Below are 25,425 nucleotides of genomic sequence, written 5' to 3' on the forward strand. Positions count from 1 at the left end.
TTTTCTTATGGATCTTACGACACTTTAAAAGGAGACCATCGTATCCGATATGAGTACATATGTTTAACAATTTACATTTATTTAAAAACAATTTACATTTATTTATTACATTTACATTTAGTTATTACATTTACATTTGTTCATTACACTTACATTTATTTATTACATTTACATTTACTTATTTAAACAGTTACATTTATTTATTTTACATTTATTACAACATTTATTTATGGAAAAAAAAACAGTAATTAAATATTCCTTAAAATATCATTTTTGGCCAATGCAATTTTGTGCTAGAAAATGCAAGAAAATATTAGTGGAAGTAAATTCGGCTTGCGTACAATAAAAACTAGAAAAAAATTTTAAACTTTTGAGTTATAATTTCTTCAGGATTGTTTACATTGCCATATTGATAGCAATCGGCTTTGAAGGTATTTATAATTTAGTAATTTCTTATTAAACTTTATCAATTTCAATAATAGTTTAAAAAAATATTAAATTAGTATCATATACTATTTAATATTTTATTAACACTGTCATATAAATTAGTATTATAACTTAATCGTTTAATCAAAACATTTAGGAATTAATTTAATGATTATGTATCTTATAAAGTCAGTAAATATTATGAATTGTGATCATTATTGGCAATTAGTAGCACGCGCGTAATAGTTGACTTCTCTGTTAAAACGTTTTGTCAAACTAATAAATAATAGTAATACAGTCCTTACCTTTAAGGGAACGAAATTTTGGTTCACTATAACCGAGAGTTCACTATATTCGTTATGAGGGCAATTTAACTAATGGTTCCCAAACTCCTCCCTTTTATTACACGTTATTCAAATAAATGACTGAAAAATATTATGTAGTAGCAAAAAATTTGTTACTTTTTATTGCTCTTCGTCCTGCGTACAAAAAAAAAAAAAAAAAAAAAAAAAAAAAAAAAAAAAATTAATCTTTAGCTGTTGAGCAGTTCTTAACATCAGATATGGAAACATTTCCCGACTCTCTGATAATTTTTCCTAAATTTTTGTTGGTCCACTTTTTAAACTTGTCTAACATGCCATTCGAGCACATAAAAATAATCTCGTAAAATCGCTTAGCAAATTCATTGACATTTGTCCAGAGACTGAAAGATTACGGCTTCTTTGAAGGCTGAACCACTTCAGCAATGCTTCTTCAATATCCTTGTGGTCTGCTTTTCTCAACTTTTTTCTGCCATTTAAATTTTTTTCATGAGCAGAAATTGTTAATTGCCTATTTTTCCATATGTTACGAACTGTAGATTTGGATAGTTTATATTCCCTGCAAATATCAGCTTTATTACATCCATTTTCAATTTTTCTGATTATGCCCATTTTATCATCAATGGAGAACATTTTACGTTTACTGCTCGCCATAGTTAAATTTGAGACACTTGTTTGCAGGCTTTTTTTAACTGCACTGAGAGCAGAAAGTAGTTGAAATAAGGGCCTTATCAACACATATTAGTGTCAAACTCTTTGACCAATAATGAATAATTACTCATTCCCTCTGACAGAAAATGCATATTGATCCCACTGACACCTTACAGGTGCATCATCTGCCTGGGCTGGAAACATCTACTTGATTTGTTTAGGGATGGGAAAGTAAGATAAAAGAAGCAAACAAGAAAAAAATGCTTATCGCTACCTATAGATGGTTTTAAAAATTGGTATATGTATTTATTTTGAAGTAGAAACTTCAAAATGATTACAAAAAATGAAGAAAAAAATTAGTCGAAGGCAGAAAAAAGTTCATTATATCCAACTTCATCAGTTTTTTGGTTCACTATATCCACAAAAAATAACATTATACGGGTATAGCAAGGCACGGGACCGAACATTTCGTTCACTATATCCGGGAGTTCACTGTAAACCATGTTCACTATAGCGGGGTTTGACTGTATAATAATACTGTAGTTAGTTCAAAAGATGCTTGTAAAACAACGTTTTCTTAGTTATTCGACTGTGACAGAATTTTCTGCAACAATAACAAAGATATAAAAAAAAATTGCTTTAAACGACTGAAAAATTAATAATCTGTTACTTTTAGCTCAGAATTACATATTAGAATGTTTAAAGTTTAATACAAACACTATTTATTGTTACCTTAATAAAATTTCATGTTTAAAATATTGTAAAATAACGAATTAAACATTTTTATTTAAATTTCTTGATTATAGACTGATCTGCATGTTTTTGATGCATCATTATTAATATTAATTTGCAAATGATTAAAAAATAAACAATAACATGATCTATTCAAAATGGTGATGGTAAATGAAGAGCAGGTAGCTAGAAAGTTGGTACAATTTTTATTAAGGACTTTTAAATCATGTTTAAAACAATATGATTCTAAAAAAATTATAATTGTAAAAATGTCTTTGATTGACTTAATATTAAATTAAGCTGAAGAGAATTTATATTAGGATAAATAAAAAATTCTAATCAAAATAGAAAAGAATTTTGCTTAAACTTTCATCTAAAAGGTCCTGTATATTTTTCTTGAAAACATGATGTGCAATTGCATTATATAGCTTTTTCTATGACTGATTTATTAAGACCAGAAACTTAAAGCATCATCTACTTTTTAAAAAAAGTCCCGTTTAAGACATTTGCATAAAACGGTATGTTTGTTTTCACTATGTTCGAAATGCATAATCTCTTATCCGCAAAATACAAGCAATGGAATTGGTTGATTTAGAACAAAAATTTTGTGATAGCATCGTTCTCAAAATGCAGCGTTCTATGTTATATATATATATAAATTGCTTCAACACAATACAGAAAATTAAGTAAAATTATATCACCGAATTATTCGACTACCATCCAAATCTTCCAATTGCTTTGCGCCAAAAATTAAAAATGATGCACGATTATAACAGCAGAAAATCTAAAATTTTATATTATTCAGTACAAAAACCAATGCAAAATAATATTACTGCGAAAGCTAGATAATATTTGTCTGTATTGAGTCTAACGTTATATAATGCAGAGAAAACAGCGACCTTTTGTATCTTCCTAATAATAGAAAGTTGTGCAAAATAACACTAGATTATCTAGTTTTCTGATCTCATCTAAAATTAGGAGTTACTTGAGTGCTTACTCGTTGATAAGATGTGTTCTTTCATTGAATACACGATGTTGTAGCCCACCCACCCCTTCTCTTCCTGAAAGAATTTCTAACAAGAAATATGCTTTTAAATTGACAAATGCTTTAAGAAAAACGATGGGAAGCGAAGCTTTTTCTGGTGGTTAAAAATTATAATTTTATATAGAAAAATGATGACGAATGAGTTTGTTTCTTTCTTTTTTATTAAACGCCACTAGATGGCATAACTAAACAAAAAGTTAAATTTGGTTTAATTTGAAGCAATCATTTTCATGCCTCTTAAGAAAGAATTCGCAATAATGATTGTTGATGCCAAAAGTAACAGCTGTCATTCAGTAAAAAAGTTATTAATAATATGTTCTTTAAAAAAGTGAAAAAGAATGAAAGCTTTTTCAACCACTTATCGAGAAAAGGAGCTGCACTACTACTGCTGCCATCTAGTAAGAACAATGCACAATACTTTAGTAACAGAACTGTAAAACAGGAAAAGGCGCGGCCCTTTCAACCATATCGATGAAGAAGGGACGACATACTTAACGTTAAATAGAGCAACACTACTTTTTGTTTTGTCTTAAATTTATCTTCTTGACAGTTTTATGTAGCCGTGATCGTATAGTGGTTAGTACATTGCGTTGTGGCCGCAATAACCCAGGTTCGAATCCTGGTCACGGCATATATTTTTGCTTATAACATACCTCACTGGAAATGAAATGATAAATTACTCTAAAAAGTGTGATGAATATTTATTTGCTTAAGCATATTCTATACAAACTATCTATACATTGCAAATCAAAAAATTATATTCAGCAAAAAAAAATTTAAAAAATGCAAGCCCAAGACAAAAAAATACATAAGTCTATGCGTTACAGGAGCAGAAAATAGATAAGAACATGAAAACACTAAAATTTTACGTAAAATAACTTTGGATTTGTAATCTTATCAGAAAAAAAACAACAGAAAAATTATACGCTTACTGGAACTAAGAGCAAATATCTTATGAGAGTGAAAAATGCTGAAGTCATTTTAACTTAAATTTAAAATAAAGAGGTGGGCCTTTTAATTTTATTATTTTAAACGTCTTATTTTTATATAAAAACATACAAAATATTTTTGTCTAAAAAAGGAACATTTATTTTTGATGTATCTAAATTAAGGAAAGGACAAAAAAGATAATTACTCTGACTACAAAGAGCCCGGACAGTATGGTTAATGATACAAAGCACAGATCCATTTCTGTTTAGAACGTTTAAGTATGTTTCTATCGGATTTAAATTCTAATTTTTAAAGATTTCTCGTTAGAAAAGGAGGTTAATGAAAATAGCATAAGTCTTACATACCTTTCTTTTTACTATTATTATTATTATTTACTATAATTACTATTAGTATTATTTTACTATTATTATCACAGAATAAAAATTTATTTCCACTTCTTACTTTTCATATATCTTACTTTTTTTACCCGAGCAGCAAATCAAAAGTCGAAAACACGAACATTTCAGCACTATTTTGGGTCTTGAATCAGCAGAAATTGCAATAGCAGACGCAATATTTGTTTTTGGTAAATAATTTATGCAATGATGACAAAAGGGGTATTTTTCCTAAATAGTTTTTCCAATATCATTTCATTTTCGTCGCCTCTATTTATGCGCAGGTAGTGTGAAAATAATTTAAACACAGTCAAAATCAAACAAAAGTAATGACAAATCAAATTTATTCATTAAAAAATTATTCCGATTTTTTTTTTCTTTTCTAATTTGAAACAGTCTTATAATTTTGTAAAAATCCTAATCATTTAGTTATTTCTAGGTAATCATAATTTTAATCATTTTGAAATGCGGAACCTGTTAGTTAAGATGTAGAAAGCACAAAACTTGTCCTTTTAGGTCTTAGTCTGTTCCGGTTTTCTTCCTTTTCCGTAAAAAAAAAATTACAGTTAATCAAGTTTTTAACATGAACGTATACATATTACAGAAGTTGAATGCCAATGGAATTCAGTAAAAAGTTATGATGTTTTTATTGCTTTTCATATTGATCTAATGTTGATCTAATGTAATAAAATGTTAAAAAAATGACCACTTTCTCAAAAGTTGATGTAATTTTAAGTTATTTAACAATACCGTTGGTATTAATAATGTAAGGCATTTATTTTATAGAAATTCTCTAAATATGGTTAATATTTCAAATCTAAATATTTCGTATCTAAAATGTACGAAAATTTTACGAAACAATCGAGGAAAAAAATTTATTTTTAGAATATAAAAGAATATTTGGAATAAACCCATATTACTTTTAAAAATAATAGTAATAAAGCATATGTGTTACATTTTGGTTGAAAGAAGTGGTGGTGGCGACTATCACTTTTCATATCTAGTTACCCTGTGGACGATGGCGAAGCAAAAATTTATGAAGCACAAATATTGGCGCAAAAATAAACATACTATATTTTGGAGAGCCTCGTTGGCTCCGGGGATAGAGCGTTCGAATCCCAGTCGATACGAATTCCGCATCCGGCTTGCACCACCCACAGTGCTGCCGTGAATTACCCTCAGTCGTAGATAGATCATGGGTTAGAGTACCCTTGCCGTTAGGCTTACCGTGGGAGATCTCGTGGTCCTCCTCTCCATGTAACGAAAATGCGGCTTAGTTCTATCAAAAGTCCTCCACAAAGACAAATTTTCCCCAATACTTGATCCAGGAATTTCCTTGTCTTCTGGATTGGGTTCAAAATTACAAGGATTAGTAGTTGAGCATTAGTAGTCGTAAATTCATAAATTGGGTCGGCTGTTCAACGACTGTTATAAAATAAAATAAAAGACTATAGTTTGGGAGCTGTTGTGTCTCAGGGATCCTCCTCCCAATGTGGTGAATCAAAGCGGTGGTGAATCAAGCTCAAATCAAAGCGATGGTTAGTCGATACGAATTCCGCCCTCGTCTCTTGCCGACGTAAAGTATCTTCATTGGTGGACGGATAATGGGTTAGAGTTCCCTTAGCATCAGGCTGACAATGAGAGCATTTTGTGGTTTTCCTCTCCATGTAACGTAAATGCGGGTTAGTTCCATCATAGAGTCCTCCAAGAAGGCACATTTTTCAAATACTTGATCCAAGAGTTCCCTTGTCTTCTGGATTGAGTTCAAAATTATAAGGTTAAGGATTTAAAAATGGATAGAAGTAAATTAAAAAATTTGGGTCGGCTGCTCAACGACGGTTATAAAATAAAATAAAATGCATTATTTTCGGTGATAAACATTTATTAAAATAATGAGCCCTTCATTTGTCGTTTTAGATGTGATACAAATAGAACCCTTTTTTAGTGCTTTTGAAAGACTCATTTCAATATTTTTTTAATATTGAAATGATTAATTATAATAATAATTTTAATATTTATTTTATTTATTTTAATTTAATCATTTTAATTTTATTTATTTATCTTAATTATTTATTTTAATTATTTATTTTAATTATTTATTAATTATTTTAATTATTTATTATTTATTTTAATTTAATCATTTTAATTTTATTTATTTATTTTAATTATTTATTTTAATTATTTATTATTTATTTTAATTTAATCCAGCAGCTTATTAATGTAGGAAAAAGAATAAAATTTCGATTGGTGATAAAAAAAAAGGGGGACAGAATTTGTTTGCCATATTTCGGAAACAGCAGTCATCACTCACAGAAACCAGCTGACAGTTTAAACACTCCACCTCAAAATTTCCATCTGTAAGCATTGCGTTTTTTCTTTTTCTTTCCTTTCTGCTGCAACAAACGAAAAAAAAAAAACTCTTCGCAGAAATATACGCCATATAGCCTAAAACCAACTAACCAGAATTTTCGGTGAATATTATTTCTTCTATTTTACTTATTTAAAGAAAATAAGAGTTTTTAAAAATAGTCGCTTTTCTTTAGCTTATATACCTGCATATTTCCCAATAAATATAATAATTTAATTAGCCTTAAGGTTAAAAAATAGTTGCGTTCTTTTTTCTTTATATATATATATATATATATATATATATATATATATATATATATATATATATATATATATATATATATATATATATATATATATATATATATATATATATATATATATATATATATATATATATATATATATATATATATATATATATATATATATATATATATATATATATTACAACACGGCAGTGGTCGCTGCTTTTGATAAAGAAAAAAAAAGCTCAAAAATTTATCAGAAGAAAAAAAAAATAATCTATTTTTAACCTTTAGACTTATTAAATTATTGGGAAATATGCAGGTATATAAGCATATAAGCTAAAGAAAAATTACTATTTTTAAAAACTCCCATTTTCTTTAAATAAATAAAATAGAGAAGATTAAAAGGAAATAATATTCACCGAAAACTCTAAATAAATTAATTTTTTTGTTGAATCGAAAATGAAGGTAAATAAATATTTACGATTAAAATTATTAACCCATCTAAGTCATGAATAAACAGCTGAAAAAACAGTGAATTCTTGTATTTTGTCGTGGTATTGCAAATCTGGTGCCGATTCAGCTTTTAAGTAATTCCTAAAATTTACTTTCAAATATTATCAATAGATAGCGCCACCAATTAATATCACCTGTTGGGAACTACTCACTGTTCTCTAGAAGTAGAGAACTTCTGGAAAAGAATGTCTTAGAAACTAACTGATTGTTCGTGACTGGGGCTGGTAGCGCAACCCTGTAATCCAAGCGGAAGTCGGGGCAGTAGGTGGTTGGTTCGATGCCTGGAAAGCACAAATTGGTGCGTGAGGGAAGCGAGAGATGAGCTCCTCTTGCGTTTGCAGAGAATTGGTCCCATGTGGCGCTGAAAAACGTGGCGCCAACAAGTGAAATTCCCTGTACGGCCAAAGTACTACCGCCCTTTTGCATTTGTAAATATTTTATTGTCGAAGTGAAATAAAACTTATCAACATTCCGTTCTGTAAACAATTCTCATTAGTTAATTAGTAAAATAAAATAATTTTAAAGAGACCAACAAAAAAAAAACACGTTGTTATAATTATGATTTATTTATTCATTAAACAGCGGATTAAAGTTGTTTTTCAATGGCATAAAATGGTTCTACAATGCTCCACACGAAGACTTTCATTATAATTATTTACAATTAATTTTTTATTACGTTTTCATTACAATTACTTTCATTTTTAAAACAATTCCCTTTATATTTGTTACGAATACTATTGTATTTTTATTATTATAACTATTGCATTAATTATTTATTTATTTATTACTCATTTATTTATTCTTTTATTCACTTTTTTAATTTATTGATTTCTTAGAACACCTCACTTCTTACAACTACTTTCGCTATAAACGCAACAAACGGCGTAATTTTCATAGATTAATTTAATTTCATAAAAGATTCCACGGTCGCGATTTTGTTTTTAATAAATGTATCTCGGTGTATAAGTCGACTCCATATTTTTGATTACGATATAGCAAATTTCTTGCATACCGTAAGTGTAAATCGACCGCTTTTATTATTATTACTATAGAGGTGTTGTGTAAAATGATATTAGACGCATGGCAAAATGGCGATTTAAATGTTGCTGCAAAATATTGTAAGAAAAGTGGAATTTCGAATTCTTTGGATGGGGAACGAAGACGATTTTTTTAAGACTCGGAAGATGAAGTAGAATAAATTGCAAAGTGAGATCCGTTTTCGTCACGACTCAGATGATGTTCTGGAATATTTAAATTAATAACTTAATGCTTAATTTCAAAAGTTTTCATTGTCTCATATTATTTGAAATACTCGTCAAAAAAAGTTTCGTAACTTTTATTATTCTTCATTTTTTTCTGAATGTAATTTAAAGTACTGTTTCTAAAAAAACTTCATATGCAAAAAAATATCATGAGAAAAATATTAAAAGTACTTTTTAAGAGGGGCAATTTGTGAAGGTAAATTGATAAAAAGTTATTCAAATCTATCTTATTGCTTATAATGAATCGATACTTCACAATCAACGATTGTCCGACTTTGTCGACCCTTTGTTTTTTATGAAATTTTAGGGGTTTGATAAGTGGGCTTATACGCCGATTTATACGATATTCAATTTTTTTTTTGTTGTCTAATTTTACATTATGAACAATTTTATATTATTACTAATTTTATATTATTACTAAAAAATAAATTTAGTTATTATTCTTAAGTCGATGTTCTAATTATCTAATAAAAACAAAAATTGATAAATATGAATATCCTACATGAAGTAACTAAGTTACGATATTCGCCTTAATTACTACACTACTCCATGGCGAAGTACTCGTGACAGTAACAAAAATTAATTAAGAAATGTAATATTTAAATAAAAAAATTAAGTATTTACATTTTTTGTTTTATGTTTTGAGATATTGAGCAACATTATAAAAATCACGCAATAACTCGTGTTTGTAAAATTTTAATTAGTTCTTACAAAATAGTCGAGAAAATGTATATATTTTTTGAAATTTTTGCTACGAATTCTCGTTAAAAAAATTTTAAACATCAAGAACTCTTATTTGTCAATTTAAATTCAAAAGTAATTCATAAATAAATTTATTAAAGATATGATGCGTTATATTAAATTTTTAAAAAACTAATGTGAAGCTATTTTTTAAAAAAGCTAATAATATATTTATTTTTTATCATTCTGAGACGTATGGTCAGGAATAATTTCATTTGAGATTAGTTTTTGGAGAAAATATTTTATTCATCTTAATGATGCTGTCATCTATGATTACAAGCAAAATTTAATATTTGAAATCTTATGTTTCATTCTTTGAAATGTCACGCAACAATACAAAAAAACAGCATCAAAAACTCTTTTTTGTACAGTTTAAATACAAAAAATAACAAATAAATAATTTTACAAAATCAAATTATTAAACTAATGATATGTTATATTATAATAAATAAAAATAACGTTAAACTATTTCCAAAAATAATGCTAATTGTAAATTAACATTTTACGGTTCCGGGAGCTTATGGTTACCTGGTATTATTTAATTTGTGATAAGTTATTAAAAAATATATCTTTCTGCTTAATGATGCAGTCATCTATGATTACACTTTGTTGATAAATAAAAAATATAATACAAGAATAGTGAGCATTTCAAACCTCAATCATCTCAGAAAATAAGACATTAAGTAAGATAAATAGTAGATTATTTATGAAGAGAATTTTGAGTTTTGATTTCTGAAAAAAACCATTTCTTCTTTCCGTAATTTTCCACTTCTTTGTCTACTTCTTTGTCTATTTCATTGCGCACTTCCTGATAAGTAATAAATTGTTTAAGACAGTTTATTCAAATATTTTAAAATAAGAGTGCATTTTAACTTTAAACGTTTTTTCGCTAATCTGTATGTTTTTAGCATAATATTATATACGAATAATTTAATTATTTTTAATTTCCCTTTTTCACTTTAGCATATCAACTTAAAATGTGATTAACAGATAGTATTTTTCAATTTCGTGACAAACAAATTTTTCAAAAATCTTCTTTCTTAAAAATAATTTAGTACTACGAAGTTCAGTAATACGAAGTCAATATTTTCTACCATAAATAACAACTCAATATTTTAATAACGACTCAATATTTTCTACCATAATACTAATTAAATTCTCTTAATAACAACGCGATATTTTCTACGATAAAATTAACAGATCGAATTTAAAAATTCTCATTTCACAGTGTTCTACTAATGACATAATTACTTTTATTGTAAGTTCTCAGATTTTTCAATAAAAAAGAGAAAGGCCCTACAAATCTGTAGAAAATTTTATGCTTGCTGCTGCCATCTAGTAAGAAAACTCATACTTAAAGTATTCATAAAAAGAGGGAAAGGTGTGGCTCTTACAACCGATTTAAGATTAGATTAAATAGAGCAATAGTAGTTTTTATTTTAAGTTTAATCTTTTTTCCAACTGAACAAACGTAGCCGTGATCGTATAGTGGTTAGTACATTGCGTTGTGGCCGCAATAACCCAGGTTCGAATCCTGGTCACGGCATGTAATTTTATTCCACAGTGATATTTTTAAATTATATTTTGCATAATCATGATCTATATAAACGCCCAATACAATTCTTCACAAGGGATCAAGAAAAAAAACATACATGCATAAAAAAGATTATATGTTTCCTTGTGAGTTCAATTTCTGTTTGCTAACTCTCGCCACTTTTTAAGATTACTCCGAAATCATTTTGGTTTCTTATCGATAAACTATCAAAATTACAAATTATTTAGGTAAGGATTCCAAAATACTTTATTCCATTCCACACATTTTGTTCCCTGCTCAATTGGGTTAAATTTTAAACATGCACATTTTGTTCAGTTATCATTGAAATTTCATGCTTTAGATTTAGATTTTTTGCACAAGAAAAAATATTTCATTAAAAGGTTTTTTTTTTCTTAACCAAGCAGTGCGAATATTTAATTCCCCCTATTACTGTCCAATTTTGAATAATTATTTTAGTTTTGATACATTGGGTATAAAAACTTTAACACATATAATATACAAATATATATACTACAGAAGTAAATATAACTTATTTGCCCTTTGATGATTGTAAAAAAGTTAATTCCATACATTTATAATTCAATATTGCGCAACAAGATAATATCCAAAAATTACTTTATGATATGATAAAGAAATACCGCTTTTAGTTTTAAGTCTAAAATGTTGAATAAGATTGTTACCATGATTATAAATTTCAATTTCAGTAAAAAAATTTATTAAAACATTTGAAATATAAAAAAAAATTAATAGTTGGAAAATAACTTCGTATATAAAATAAATCTGCAATCAAAATAAAATAGAATTTTTAAAAAAAACGGTAAATAAAACATAAATATATAGTTTACAACTAAGACATTGATGACTAGACATTCTTTGTTGGCGAAGGATCCCATTAACTAGTTTTTCTAAATAAATAAATTAACCGAAGGAATGCAGATTATATCACTCAATAAGGGGAAATAAACTAGTAATTTTACTCATTGACAAGACTCAAAACAATTCAACAGAGAACGGTTTTTATCGCTCTTGTGTTAATTTTTCTTTTTCCTTTTTTTTAAATTTTAATATATATGTTAAAACAAATTGGTATAACGGTCAATATTTAAAGCAAAAAAAATGAAAAAGATTTAAGAAGAAGCACTTAAACTTGATCTAACTTTCAAACAAAATTGAATTTCGAAATAAAATTCGTATTAAGTTCATTAATAAAAATGGCTATTTTAACTACGTAGTTGTATTTCAGCAGGCTATACAGATCGACCCAACATGGTATTTTTTTTTCTGTTTAAAAGTTTATAAATCTTGCATGCAGTTTAACAGTAACTAATTTCCGAATCTTAATTTTTTTATTATTTCGTTTTACTCCCTATGCATTTTTCTACAGTTCTATAAAAATTATATAATTAATTTTCTAAAAAAAAGTTAAATATTATAGTTTTTGCGCAACAAAACAAAATGTTAACGCGAAGAAAAAACTTAAAATTTTAATTACTTTTGAACAAATTTGAATTTCCAAAAAAGGAAAGCTCGTATTAAATTCATAAACAAAACTAACCTATACAACTTGTAAAATTTCAACTCTGTAGTTGTATTCCTCTCTCTGCAGAGCATTTTTTTTACGTCAATAGTATGAGTAAAAAATTTTCGAAGTAACTATCGAATATTAGTATTTCGCCTGTCATCGTACTACCCGATACAGTCGTTTACAATCCTTCGTCATTTCATAGTTTTTAAGAAGTTAAACAAAATGAACGATTATGATGAACATCCAAAACAACTCGGTAAAGCCTTTTCTATATTATTCCAAAGCTAGTAGGCTATCTGCATATTTCTGCTACTGAACAAACCAGATAAAATAGTAAAAATAATTTAATTCTGAACAATTTGGGGTCTGTATTTTAAACCGGCCACTACGATTTTTTAATATTGTGACATTTTTAAATTTATATGTATACTATATATATAGGACCCTCTCTCCCCCATTCGCCACCTCGCCTTATGCGATAAAATCGTAAATTTGGCGAATAAAATTGTGTTTCAGCGAAAGTATTGGCGAATGATTTTTTCCACAGGAAAAAAATATTTATAAAAGAAAATTGTTAAGATTTGCATTTGGCGAATACTTTTGATATTTGGCTAATGAACTGAATATATATTTTTCCATAAGATAGTATAAAAACGTTTCAAAAAATTTTAAGGACATCAATTTTTATTTTTAGTTCATTTTTATTGATTTTTGTAAGGGTTTGTTTGCTTTGTTTTGCATTTTTAAAAATTATTGTCGTTATTAACATCTTGCTAATAATTATTGAGAAAGTAGGTACATTTACCTGCTGTAAGTGAAAAATAAGACTTTTAACAGTAATAATTGTCTTTGTATGAAGGATACTACAAAACTATACTCTCCTTACTAAGATCTAAAAACTACTTACAGAACTTTTCATAAAAAATTAAACATGTAAACATTAAACACGTAAGCAGGTAAACATTTTGCACTGAAAAAATAATTTATGATATATCGGATATAACATTCGTCTTAAGGAAATTTAAATTTTATGACCTTAAGTTAGAGAAATTTTAGAGCCATAATATATTGAAAATCATGATTAGAAATGGGCTTTTTTTTAACTATAGATTAATTCCCATTTGAAACCAAAACAAAATTAAAACATGGTTTTGAATTGTTTTTAAATATAACGACAATTCATAACACCAGATGAAATTGTCATTATACTTACATACTTAATGTAAAAATAGCAGTAAAAACACTAGAAATTGAAACTTTCATATTTTTCAATTTTTCTATTATTTTGAACAGTGATTTTGATTTTAAATACAAATTTAGAATGGACTGGCTCTTGTCTTCGACTGAATTGCTTAGCTCCGTACATTATGAAAAGCAGAAATATATACAGCTAGACTAGAAAATTTTAATTTTCAGTAAGTAGCCAGTGGCCGGTTGATTCTAATAACTTAGTAGCCGCTTTTTCCTCTAACCTAATGGATCCTATTCACTTAATAGCCACTTTTTGCTTTTTATTTTTTGATTGGATTAACCCTTTGCACTCCGAGTGCTTTCAAATACTATTTGAGCTAATCTAAGTAATAAATCCTTAAAAATACATAACACAATATTTTAAAATAACTTTCAAAATTTCTGAAATAATGTGGTAGTAAGGTACAAAAACTTTTAATTTTAGAGTGGTGACAGTTGTCGGCTCCTCAGAGGCGACAGTTATTAACGACGATTATTATTATTAGAGGCGACACTTATTATTAGAGATTAAAAAAAGTTAATTCAGCAATAAAAAATTATATAAATATGTATAAATTTTTTTTTTATTTTTACGTATAGTGATTTTGACATCGGAGAAGAGTGAGAAAAAATGACCGTTAGCTTATTTCAGCAGCTTATTCCACAGGCAACTACAAAGGGTTTCATCGTTTTTTTTAATTTTAATTAATAAAATTACTTAAATGTGCGCCAATATTTCTCAATTTTTATGAAGTTTTTAAATCTTTTCTATTGGTCGTGTTTAGTTTAAAACCTATTATTAAGACTATAATAAAAATTTGAAATCGTTAATGGTCCTTTTACGTATAACTAAAAAGAGCTTCGAATGATTTTCTATAAACAACATTCAATTTAATATTTTTTTAAATGTCTCATTGTTACGTTTTCAAATCCAGTTGATTATATTAAATTCTTTTAAATGAATATATATTTCTCTCATTAGATACTTAGCGACTCATTGAATGTTCTTTTGACTCATCGTTCCCTACTAAAATTTTTACATAAGAACAATAAGCAAAATCTGATTAAAATATACAGGACTGTGCTTAGGGGTAGGCGAGATGGGCCACCGCCCAGGGCAGCAAAAATTTAGGACCGGAAATTGTCAATGATTTTTCAATAGTCATGTTACAATTTTCTCTCTCTCTCCTCACTTTCTTGCCATGGTAAGAAAATTTCAATAATCTATACAAGAACCGTAATGGTTCAATGGGGTTAAAGCGCTCATCTGCCAATGAGGTGAATCGGGTTCGAATCCAAGTGATGGCTGGCTGGTTGATACGAATGCCGCAACCGGTTCACACCAACAGCAGTGCTGTCGTGAAAAAAATATCCTCAGTGGTTTTCGGATCGCCTTACCGTCAGACTGACCGTGGGAGGTTCTGGTTGTTTTCGTCTGCATGTAAAGCAAGTGCGAGTTAATTCCATCAAAAAGTTCACGAAATAAAATTTCTCTCATACTTGAACCAGGAGTTCCCTTGTCTTGATTTGGATCAAAATTACAAGGCTACGGAGTTGAATATTAGAAGTCGTAAACCCAAATAAAATGAAATAATCTATATAAGAGCCATAATGGCTCCAAGGAAAGAGCGTTCGCCTTCCGATGAGTTGAATCGGGTTCGAATCTCTGCCATGGCTGGTCGATACAAATTCCGCATCCGGCTCGCACCGACCATAGCGATGACGTAAAATATGTTCAGTCGTTGACGGATCATGGAGATTTTTATGGTTTTCTTCTCCATGTAACGCAAATGCGGGTAGGTTCCATCAAAAAGTCCCCCAGGAAGGCAAATTTATCCCTATACTTGATCCAGGAGTTCCCTTGTCTTTTGAATTGGACTCAAAAGTACAAGGCTATCTAGTTGAACGCAAGATTAGTCGTAAATCCAAAAAAATTGGTTAGGCTGTTCAACGACGGTTGTAAAATAAAAGAAAATAAATCTTTGTAAACAACACTCCAAGTTTTATCTCTTTTGCAGTAGAAAATGTTATTTATCTTGTTGCATGATAACAGACCTTTCCACTGGAGGTTGTGAAGTACTGTTAATTAATCAAGGTTTCCAGTTTCAAGAAAGACACTGAATACTATGGTTTAAAAAATCTTACAGTACTACTCCAAATTTTGTGATTGCTTTAATAATTCTTCTTGCTCTTCCTGTAACCGTTGCTACAGTTTATTTTCAAAATTGCATTAAATTAACGTATTCATATTTTTTCCTTATACTCGCTAAATCATGGATATGTTTTTCCTATTCCTTAAATATGTTATTCAGACCAGTTATTTTACTTTATATGTAAAATATGCATCTGTTATATTTAAAATATGTATACGTTTACATAAAAAATTGATGTTCCTTTATGTGAGAAGTGTGACAAACACGAATTCAACTTCGGTGTCATAGAAATTAATTATATTAAAAATTTCAAATATTTCCCATTTGTGAGGAATTGTGGAAAGCAAACGGATAATGTCAAGAAAAATATAAAAGCATTGTTGGCATTTCTTTAAAAACATTTTTCTTAAAAAAAAATCTTGATTTAAATCACAGGATTTTTTTTTAAATAATAGACTTAGGTAGAAAATATTTCTTATACAGTACTGCAGTGGAATAAATACGAAAAGGAAAAGAGAAAAACGAAGAAAATTAATAAGTTTTATTTACTAAGCATAAACTGCAAGTAAATAGAAGTCATAAAATAAGTTCAAAATATTGCAAAAACAGGTTTTTTTCAAATTTTGAAAGAGTCTATCGATTTGTTAAATTTTGTTTTGCAAAATTTGATAAAAAACAATGGATACCCAACTAAAGTAATAAAATTCTATATAAAATCATTGAGTTAATTGTATATTATTGTGGATATATTTACTAAAAATTTTCTTTATTAATTTATATAGTTTTATCATGTTCAAATCCATTTCGGGCAAATCCGTGAGCAAAATTATTTAGTAAAAAATTCCTTTGTTAACTTACATAATTTTTCCATGTACAAATCTATTTCAGGCAAACCCAGGGCTAAAGAGAATACAAGGGCTAGTTCACTCCGCTCTTAGAGCAGAAGCTACGATTTCCCTCCTCATGACGTCACTGTGTCCACAGATCTCGGAGATCGCAAGCAAAGATATGATAACTTTGCATCTTTCTCTTTGTAAAAATAAGTTAGACTTTTTCTGGTTATTAGCCTTCAAACTTTACGTAATTAACACATTATTTCCGTTCATAAACATAGTTCAAAAAAAAACTTTCTTGGTTATTATATTAAAAAAAATACCATTTTAAACTCATAAAAATGTTTTGCTAGTTGGTGAAAATGACACGATAAATACTTTATTTTAAAAACTTACTTTATTACTTTAAATTTACTTTATTTTAACTTCAACTATTAAGAAAAATAAAGGCATATATCGACACTTTTTTTATCTACATATTCTTTTATAACGATAAGTTAAGTTAAATTTAGAATCCCTGATTTTAAAATATGTCGTTAATAGCAATTTGTTCATACTTAATCATTAGGAAACATCAACCTTAAAAGCTAATTGCTGAAACAAAATAATAAATTAGGTTCATAATGACATTAGAAATTTTACAATTGTTTATAGTCATTTAAATTTACGATGATATAATTTATAGATATTTAAATTAAAGATAATATAATTTTTAAAAAAAATCATAAATATTTAGAATAACTACATTAAAAAATATGTTATGAAATTAGGAGAATTTCAACTATATACTATATATTTTATTTATACTTTTTACTTACATTTTAATTTTCTTTGACTTTATCCATGTTTTAATTCTTTTCACCTGCCTTTCTTTATGAAGTAATGATAGGCGGTTTCTATTTAGATAATGAATTTTTATAAAAGTTCTTTACGACAGAATAAACGTATTGCTGTTTTATATTAACTGTGTCATTTCGGAATCCATTCTTTACATAGTTGTTCATTTACTTTAGGGAACACGCGAAAAATTATACTTTTTCCTTTTGTTTTTGTATCAGAATTTTTGCAAGTTGCAATCGCGCAAACTAGCATTTCGATAATAGTTTTAAATTCTTGTAAATTCACTGCAAAAACTGAGGAAAGTAATTATAGAAAATAACAATGTCTTAGAATATCTCGCAAAAAGAAATGATCCAATATTAGTTAGAGCTAGTAAGGCCAAACGCTCCGTTCTTGAAGTAAAAGTGCGAGCTTTGCGCCAAAGTGACGTCACTAGAGTGACGTCGGAAGATCGGCGCGGCGAGAGATACTTCAAAGGAGTGAACCAACCCTTCTATTCTCTTTAGCCCTGGGGCAAACCCGTGGCTAAAATTATGTGCAAATTCAATAAGCAAATTAATATGTGCAAATTCAATAAGGCAATTCATGCTTCTTTCTCTTTTCTATTTTGTTCTTATATAAATATTTATTTTCTAAAATTATTTATAGTCAACTTCTTCAAATTATCCAGTATAATATTACCTTGCGCACATCCATTTCGGGCCCATCCTTGGTAACTAACAAATCAAACGCACTTTAAAACAAAACTCCTCCAGTTATGCTTATGTCTCAATTTGCGCTTTTGTTTTCATATTTTGCAATCTGGCTATCTTGTTACGAAAATATTTTAAATCATTCTTGAAAAATTTCCCGTTCACGTAAGTTCATTTGATTTCGCTACTCGCTTTATAGATTATGTTTCATGTTTTATTCTGCTTTTTCTTTAGATTTTATTTTCTGTTTTTTGGTGTTATTTTTACTTATCGCGTTCTATTTTATTTGTTGTAATTTTTGTAAAAAATTTTTGAGTGCTCCTCACGCTATTGTATTGATATATTTCGTTTTGTCTACATCGATAGAATATTAGAAAGCACTCTTTTTTGCGGATATAATCGTGTGAGCTGATGAAAAGATCATATCTTTTATTTTCCGGATTTTTTAAATGAATTCTATCCCTTTTTTTCGGATGTTTTTTTTTCTTCTTTTTTTCTCCAGTTTTTTGTTATTTTTACTTTATTATTAATTTTCTTTTCTCCATTTTTTTCATTTGTCTGTAATTCTTCTCCGTTTTATCTTCATTTTGAACTTATTTTGTGAATTCTATTTACTTGCAGCTTGTGCGCAATAAATGAAACTTATTGTTTTTCTCAATTTTCTTCGTGTTTTTTACACACACACACACACACACACACATATATATATATATATATATATATATATATATATATATATATATATATATATATATATATATATATATATATATATATATATATATATATATATATATACTGTTCAATAATTTAGATGAAATTATAATTTTTCGTTTCGTTTCTAAAAAGTGTTGCTTGTCGTTATATTGTTTTTATAGGCTCTTTATTATTTTTTATTATTTAACAACTACTGGTTTCTAAAATAAGGGTTCACTTAAAATTTTGAATGTTTTACAAAACTATATCCCATTTTTAAAAGTAAATCTAGTTTTTTTATGAGTTTATTTAAATACATTTGCATTACATTAGTTATTATTATATTTTAATGAGTTGATTGTAGCATGTAAAATATTTTGTTGCTTTATTATCAGTAAATATATTTCAATTATACCTATTTAATTTTAAAACTTAATAAGCATGTAGTTAGAGTATCTACTAATAATTAAAGAATAAAGGCTTGATCTGCAAAGGAAAAAGTTATTTTAAAAAACTCTTTTTGACCTAAACTTTATTTTTCATTAGACAAATCGGTTGTCTGTCTCCACAATTCGTTATGGCTTTGAATTTGATGAAGAAAAAAAAAAGTAACTTACTTCATTTATTTATTAATTAGTTTAAAAAATTTAAATAATGATATTAGCCCTTTTTTATTAATGTTATTAAAAATTTAGGGTTGCAGTATTATTGTTAAATAATATTCAGTATTATTTATACATTTTATCAGAGTTTCTGCCGTTAAACAAGAAAGGAGATAAAAAATATATAAAAAATCCAATGTTTGGTCTATATTTCTTAAACATAAGGATTTTTATCAACTCTGATAAAATGCCTCATTGTTACGCACACAGGGCCTTTAAAAATATATATATATAATTATATCCTAACTGCAAAATTTAAAATTCTGAAAGATGGTCTTATATGTAAATGATATTTAAATACGATAGTTTCAGTTGTAATAAACAAGAAAAGTACCTAAAAACATATATTTTAAAATCATTTCAATTCCATTAATTAAATAAGTACTTAAAATGATCGTCATATTAATTGAGAATGTAATTTAGAGTGGGATTTCCTTTTATTCAATAATAGATGGCGGCCATGAAGTTCTTGAAAAAATAGTAATAGTTTTTTTCTTTTTAATATTATTCTAAATTAAAATTAAGATTTAACAATAAAAGGTTTCTTAATATTAAATATTTTTTTAAAATTCTAGCTATTTCTGGATGCTGGAATAAAACTGTTTTTGTTACACAATTTGTAATTAATATAATTTTGTTATCTTCTTTTTATTTTAAATATTGATTTCCTGGCAAAAGATGGCGCCTTAACATAACACTTTGTAAGATTTTTTTAACAGCAGTTATTATTTATGACTCATTTTAAGTATAAGGAGAAAGATTATCATTTACTGTTTGCGCAAAATAATTAAGACATTAAATCTCATATAAAAATTAACGTTTAACTGTGTAAAATTTACAATTTTTTTTAAATATGTCTTCCTATGTAATCTAACGATATTTTAACACGACGCTTTTTAAAAGTTTTCAAGCAGCAGTTATTTAAACATTTATTTTAAGCATAAGGATTCTTCTTTATCTTTAAGTTAAATAATTTGCATAGGTTTTTAAACTAAACTTATAAGGTTATAAAATCTCACGTATTTATGATACTAAACTTCAAAATAAACTTTTGATGTTCTAAACTTTAAATTAATTTATTTATTTTTAACAAAACTAATAAACTATAGACGAGTATCAGAATTTTTTTAAAAATACTAATTGACTATTTATTTTTCCATATCTTTGAATTGTATTATTTAATCATTTAATCTCAATAATTTTTAGTAAAGTTTTCTGGAATTTAATTCTATGTACCATGATTAAATGATAAATTGAAACAGAATAAGATTTTATTCTGCAATTTATGAGAGCTCTATTTTGTTCTTGTGATTAATTACAGAATATATGTATACGATGTGACTTATAAAATCGTATCAATATTGATCAATAATCATAACTTTTTTGAGTAATATGGTATGTCTAACGAAAATAAATACGATTAAGAAAAAATGAATAGACAAAGTGCATAACTATTTTATAAATAGAATACACTTCAAACTTACAACACATTCATATAGCTTTTATAACTTAATTCTTTTGAAATAATATAACATAACTTGATAACATAATATAAATATATAATACATATTATAATTTGCTTCTGTTTTATTAGGTGAATGCGACATTTAAACTCCAAAATTATCAATAGATGGCGCTCTAAAGTGAAAGAAAAATGTTTTTGAAATAAGCGTGTTTGGATCGAAGAGAAATTAAAACATTACTAAACATTTAACATAATATTAGACATTCCGCTAATTGTAATTAATTTTAAACTAATATATTATTTCTGCTCTACCCTGAACTAAAAGTTACAGAGTAGTCACATACAGGTATACTACAGTAAAATTTATTTTCACATTATACTGGTAAATGTGTAACGACATAGTTAATATAAAAAAATTTGATATATATGATTAAGATAAGAATGAAACACAATAAATTACTACTAATTTTTTTTTTTTTTTTTTTTTTAGAGAGAGAGAGAAAGGCAAATATTTAATGTTTTGATAAAAAAAAAAATCATAATGTTTCTCTCCAAGAGATGGCGCTGTCAAGTAAGTGAAGTTAATATTTTATTTTCATACGTATATTTAAAGAGAATTTAGAATCGATGAAGACGGCTGGGACTGGTAGCGCAGTCCTGTAATCCGAAAGGAGGCCTGGACTGTAGGTCGCTGGTTCGATCCCAGGCGGGGTCGTTCGAATGAGGATGACACACATGTAGTCGTCTTCATATACGTCAACCCTGCCCTGAATTCGCGCTATCCGGGTTCAGGGAGGCACTTGACATTAAATGCACACGAGTAGTGTGTAGGAGAAGTGTTTGCTAACTATTGACAAATTGCTAACTAACACTATTGAGACGGTGTACTGCAGTCCTTTTTTTTTTTTTTTTTGCCAAAAGTTACCATTTTTTTTTTAAATATGAAAGCAAAAATGATTAAAGAATCAATCATTAAGGATTAAAGGCTATTCTAATCCTGTTATTAAGAAACTGGATCACTTATAACCGATTTTACAACTTACCTTTTCTCTGTTTTTCTTTTCTTAACTTTTTTTTTTATGTTGTTCTAGTTTCTATTATGTTTCTTCACTAGGGCAATATTCATTTCTCGCTTTCTGTGTTGAAAATAAAAAATAAGAAGAAAAAGTAAAAAAAATTAAGTAAAACACGAACAGAGAGAAAGGGTGAAATTTCAGTTTGAAGGTAGTAGCCAGACTTAAACTTTTGCTTGCTACTATTGTCACCAAAATATGAATAATTTCATAAAATGTTAACGTATGTAGTATGAAGAACTTTTTGGTGACCATAGCTGTAACACAATATGGAAAAAATTTTAACTTATTCTTATAATATTATTATATAATAATAGTAATTTGAAATCCAGTTATCATAAAACTTTAAAAGTGCCAATATCATTCATACATCATTAAAAATAATTAAATAAATTGGAAAACTATAAAAAAAAAACTCCCCATTCTCTTAACTCTTCATGTTTGCATTCCGCTGGATTTCGGAATTAAAGCATTAGTTGTTAAAGGTGTATTTATAGAAATTCTGAGCATATCTTTCTAATGAATTTCGAAAATCGCGGTCTCAAACGATTACGTGAGTTGCGTCCTGCCGTAAACAGAAACTCAAACTTTGTTGGATCTGATAATTATAAGTTCAAAATGATCCCCTCCGGCCGATGGCTCCCTGTGTAGTTGATTGGTGCATGTTAACACATTCGCGCCGAGGTGACCCACCGGTGGGTCACGCTAGATTGTCTCATCTTGGCAGCGCATCGGAGTAAAAACTGGTAACAATAAATTTCATTTTTTTAGTTTTTTTCCGGGAATAATAAAAATCCATAACTACCAATTTTTTTTAACGGATGCAATTTTTATATTGAATTGCTTCTTCGCCGTGATAAATTTCCTTACGGTGAATTGTTATTGTTGAGAATAGATTAACTCCTCCCGAATATTATCTAATATTGAAATAGTTTTTCTACCAGTATTTTCACTCCTCCCGGCGTGAACGTGTTAAATCAGTCGCGTTCACAAAGTCACCCAAGTTCCCTTAACAAATCAACACCTCTGGGGGTACTGAATTGAATATGGATCGTTCTCTGGTTCAGGTGAAAATTACGATTTATGGATGAATAAATAAATGTATGGGTGCGTCTTATGAACCCAGTTGTGTCGTATGTGTGGCTGAAGTTGCATTATTGGTCATAGATGGCGCCACTGAAAAGCAAGAAACGTATCCTCTGCCTTAATTTTACTTAGTTTCACCAAGGTAATTGGCAAGTAACATTAAAAACAACAAAAACGATATAAGTTTATAATATCTCTCGAATGAAAACGCATTAAAGTATTTTATTACGCTTTTATATTTATTTAGAAAAATTTTGTCTCTGATATGATTGAAGTTTTGTCTATGATTGGCTGTCGGAAAACTCGGAAAGTTAAAAATTATATGCTCGTTTTTTTTTTTTTCTCTCGCACATATTTTACCTTTTTTATATAGGAGAATCTGCCCCTGCTCGCTTTCCTCAAATATCCCAAAGATTACCATCATTTTCTTGATTGTTAGAACTAAATTAAAAAGTTTTAAATTGACATATTACGAAATTCTTTATGGTATAAATGCAGAATTGGTTTCATATATTTAGTTTCCATTTCTATTATTATAAAATTGAAACCTTATCACTTTGCTCCACTACTATATCAACAATTTTCTTTTTTATGTTTTATTCAGTTTTAAATAAATTAAAAAACTCGATAATTGTATTTCGCTAAATAGATTATTTAGTCATCATTCGTAAAGCTAATTTTTAATAATATTTTGCAATTTTGTCTCAGTTATTTTAATTGCGTTAATCATTTTCATTTTACTTTTATATGAATAGAAATCTAAATTGTTTTCTTATACCATTACATGTACTGTTACATGTATTTGGATTTTGATTAATCCTATGTATCTTTCATTTTGTGTGCTTTTTCATTTGCCCTTTCAAGGGCAGGGGTATGAATAAATTTGTGGCAAATTGAAATTTTTACAAATAACAAATATAAGTGGAAAAAAATTGACTAGAGATGTCATTTTCGTGATTAAAAAATAATAATAATAAAAAATAAAAAACTATAGCAATATTTGAATAGTTTTATTCTTTTCAAATGTGCAATTTCATATCACAAATTGAAAAGATTTGCTACAGTGCTGCTATATATTATTAAAAATCTGAAAATGAGTGAACAGGAAAAGAGGCTCTTTGAAGAAGAAAAAAGTTGCCTAAATAAATGGAGCATGTCTGGGATTACTTAAAACTTCATTTTGTGTAAATCAGAATTTCACAACGCCGTGATCGTATAGTGGTTAGTACATTGCGTTGTGGCCGCAATAACCCAGGTTCGAATCCTGGTCACGGCAATGTTTTAATTTTTGGAAATTATTCATTAAAAGGAAAACATACTAAATGCGTTATACCAACATAAATTTCTGCGCTCAAGTAAAATTACATCTCCACTTCTTTAACAGTTTAGCAATAATTTTACATTCATGCCTATTAAGGATTATGACTCTAAATTTGTTGTTGTCACCATGTAAAAGATAGTTCGCCAATTTGGTTTCTTAAAATGCTTTGTTTCTATAACCTACTTATTCGTTCTTCAATGAGGATGCTCTAGGGTAGTTCTTCCCAAAGTGTGGTACGGGTACCCCCAGGGGAACAGCGTTCTTTTGCGGAATATCTTTCTTTGCAACAAACGAAAATTTCAAAGAAAATTTATTTAAAAACAAAGCTAACTATGAAAATTTACGATTACGTATTTTTCTATTGGCTATTTTTGGCAGAGTTAACAGTTAATATTTAGTGGTCTCAACAGCCAGTTGTAATTTTCAATCTTATTCTCCATTCTAAATTAACATATTTTTAAAAAAATACTTTCATTTTTTTTATGAGTAGTACACAGCGTTACGAAAAATGTAGAAAGGGTACAGAAAAGTCATAAGTTTGGGAAGCACTGCTCAATAGTGAGTGTCCTATAATAAAACTAAGAATATCAATTAAAAATATACCGTTCTTTGTTGAAGCATTCTACAGTAAAGGTCTTGTGATAAAATATTTGTTAATTTTACTGTCCCCTCTTTAATC

The 25,425-nt window shown here is 27.8% G+C and overlaps 3 non-coding genes across 3 annotated transcripts; all 3 read left to right on the top strand.

Annotated features, from left to right (window-relative positions):
• Positions 1–3,733: 3,733 nt before the first annotated feature.
• On the top strand, positions 3,734–3,805 carry TRNAH-GUG (transfer RNA histidin (anticodon GUG)). Its single transcript has one exon. It is a non-coding gene; the product is annotated as a tRNA-His (tRNA).
• A 7,284-nt stretch (positions 3,806–11,089) lies between these two features.
• TRNAH-GUG (transfer RNA histidin (anticodon GUG)) lies at positions 11,090–11,161 on the top strand. The gene has a single exon. It is a non-coding gene; the product is annotated as a tRNA-His (tRNA).
• Positions 11,162–24,629: 13,468 nt separating this feature from the next.
• On the top strand, positions 24,630–24,701 carry TRNAH-GUG (transfer RNA histidin (anticodon GUG)). The gene has a single exon. It is a non-coding gene; the product is annotated as a tRNA-His (tRNA).
• The last annotated feature ends 724 nt before the right edge of the window (positions 24,702–25,425 follow it).

The sequence above is a fragment of the Parasteatoda tepidariorum genome, chromosome 2, assembly GCF_982258835.1.
Source record: "Parasteatoda tepidariorum strain Cologne lab strain chromosome 2, Ptep-v5.0, whole genome shotgun sequence".
In the NCBI taxonomy this organism is placed as follows: domain Eukaryota; kingdom Metazoa; phylum Arthropoda; class Arachnida; order Araneae; family Theridiidae; genus Parasteatoda; species Parasteatoda tepidariorum.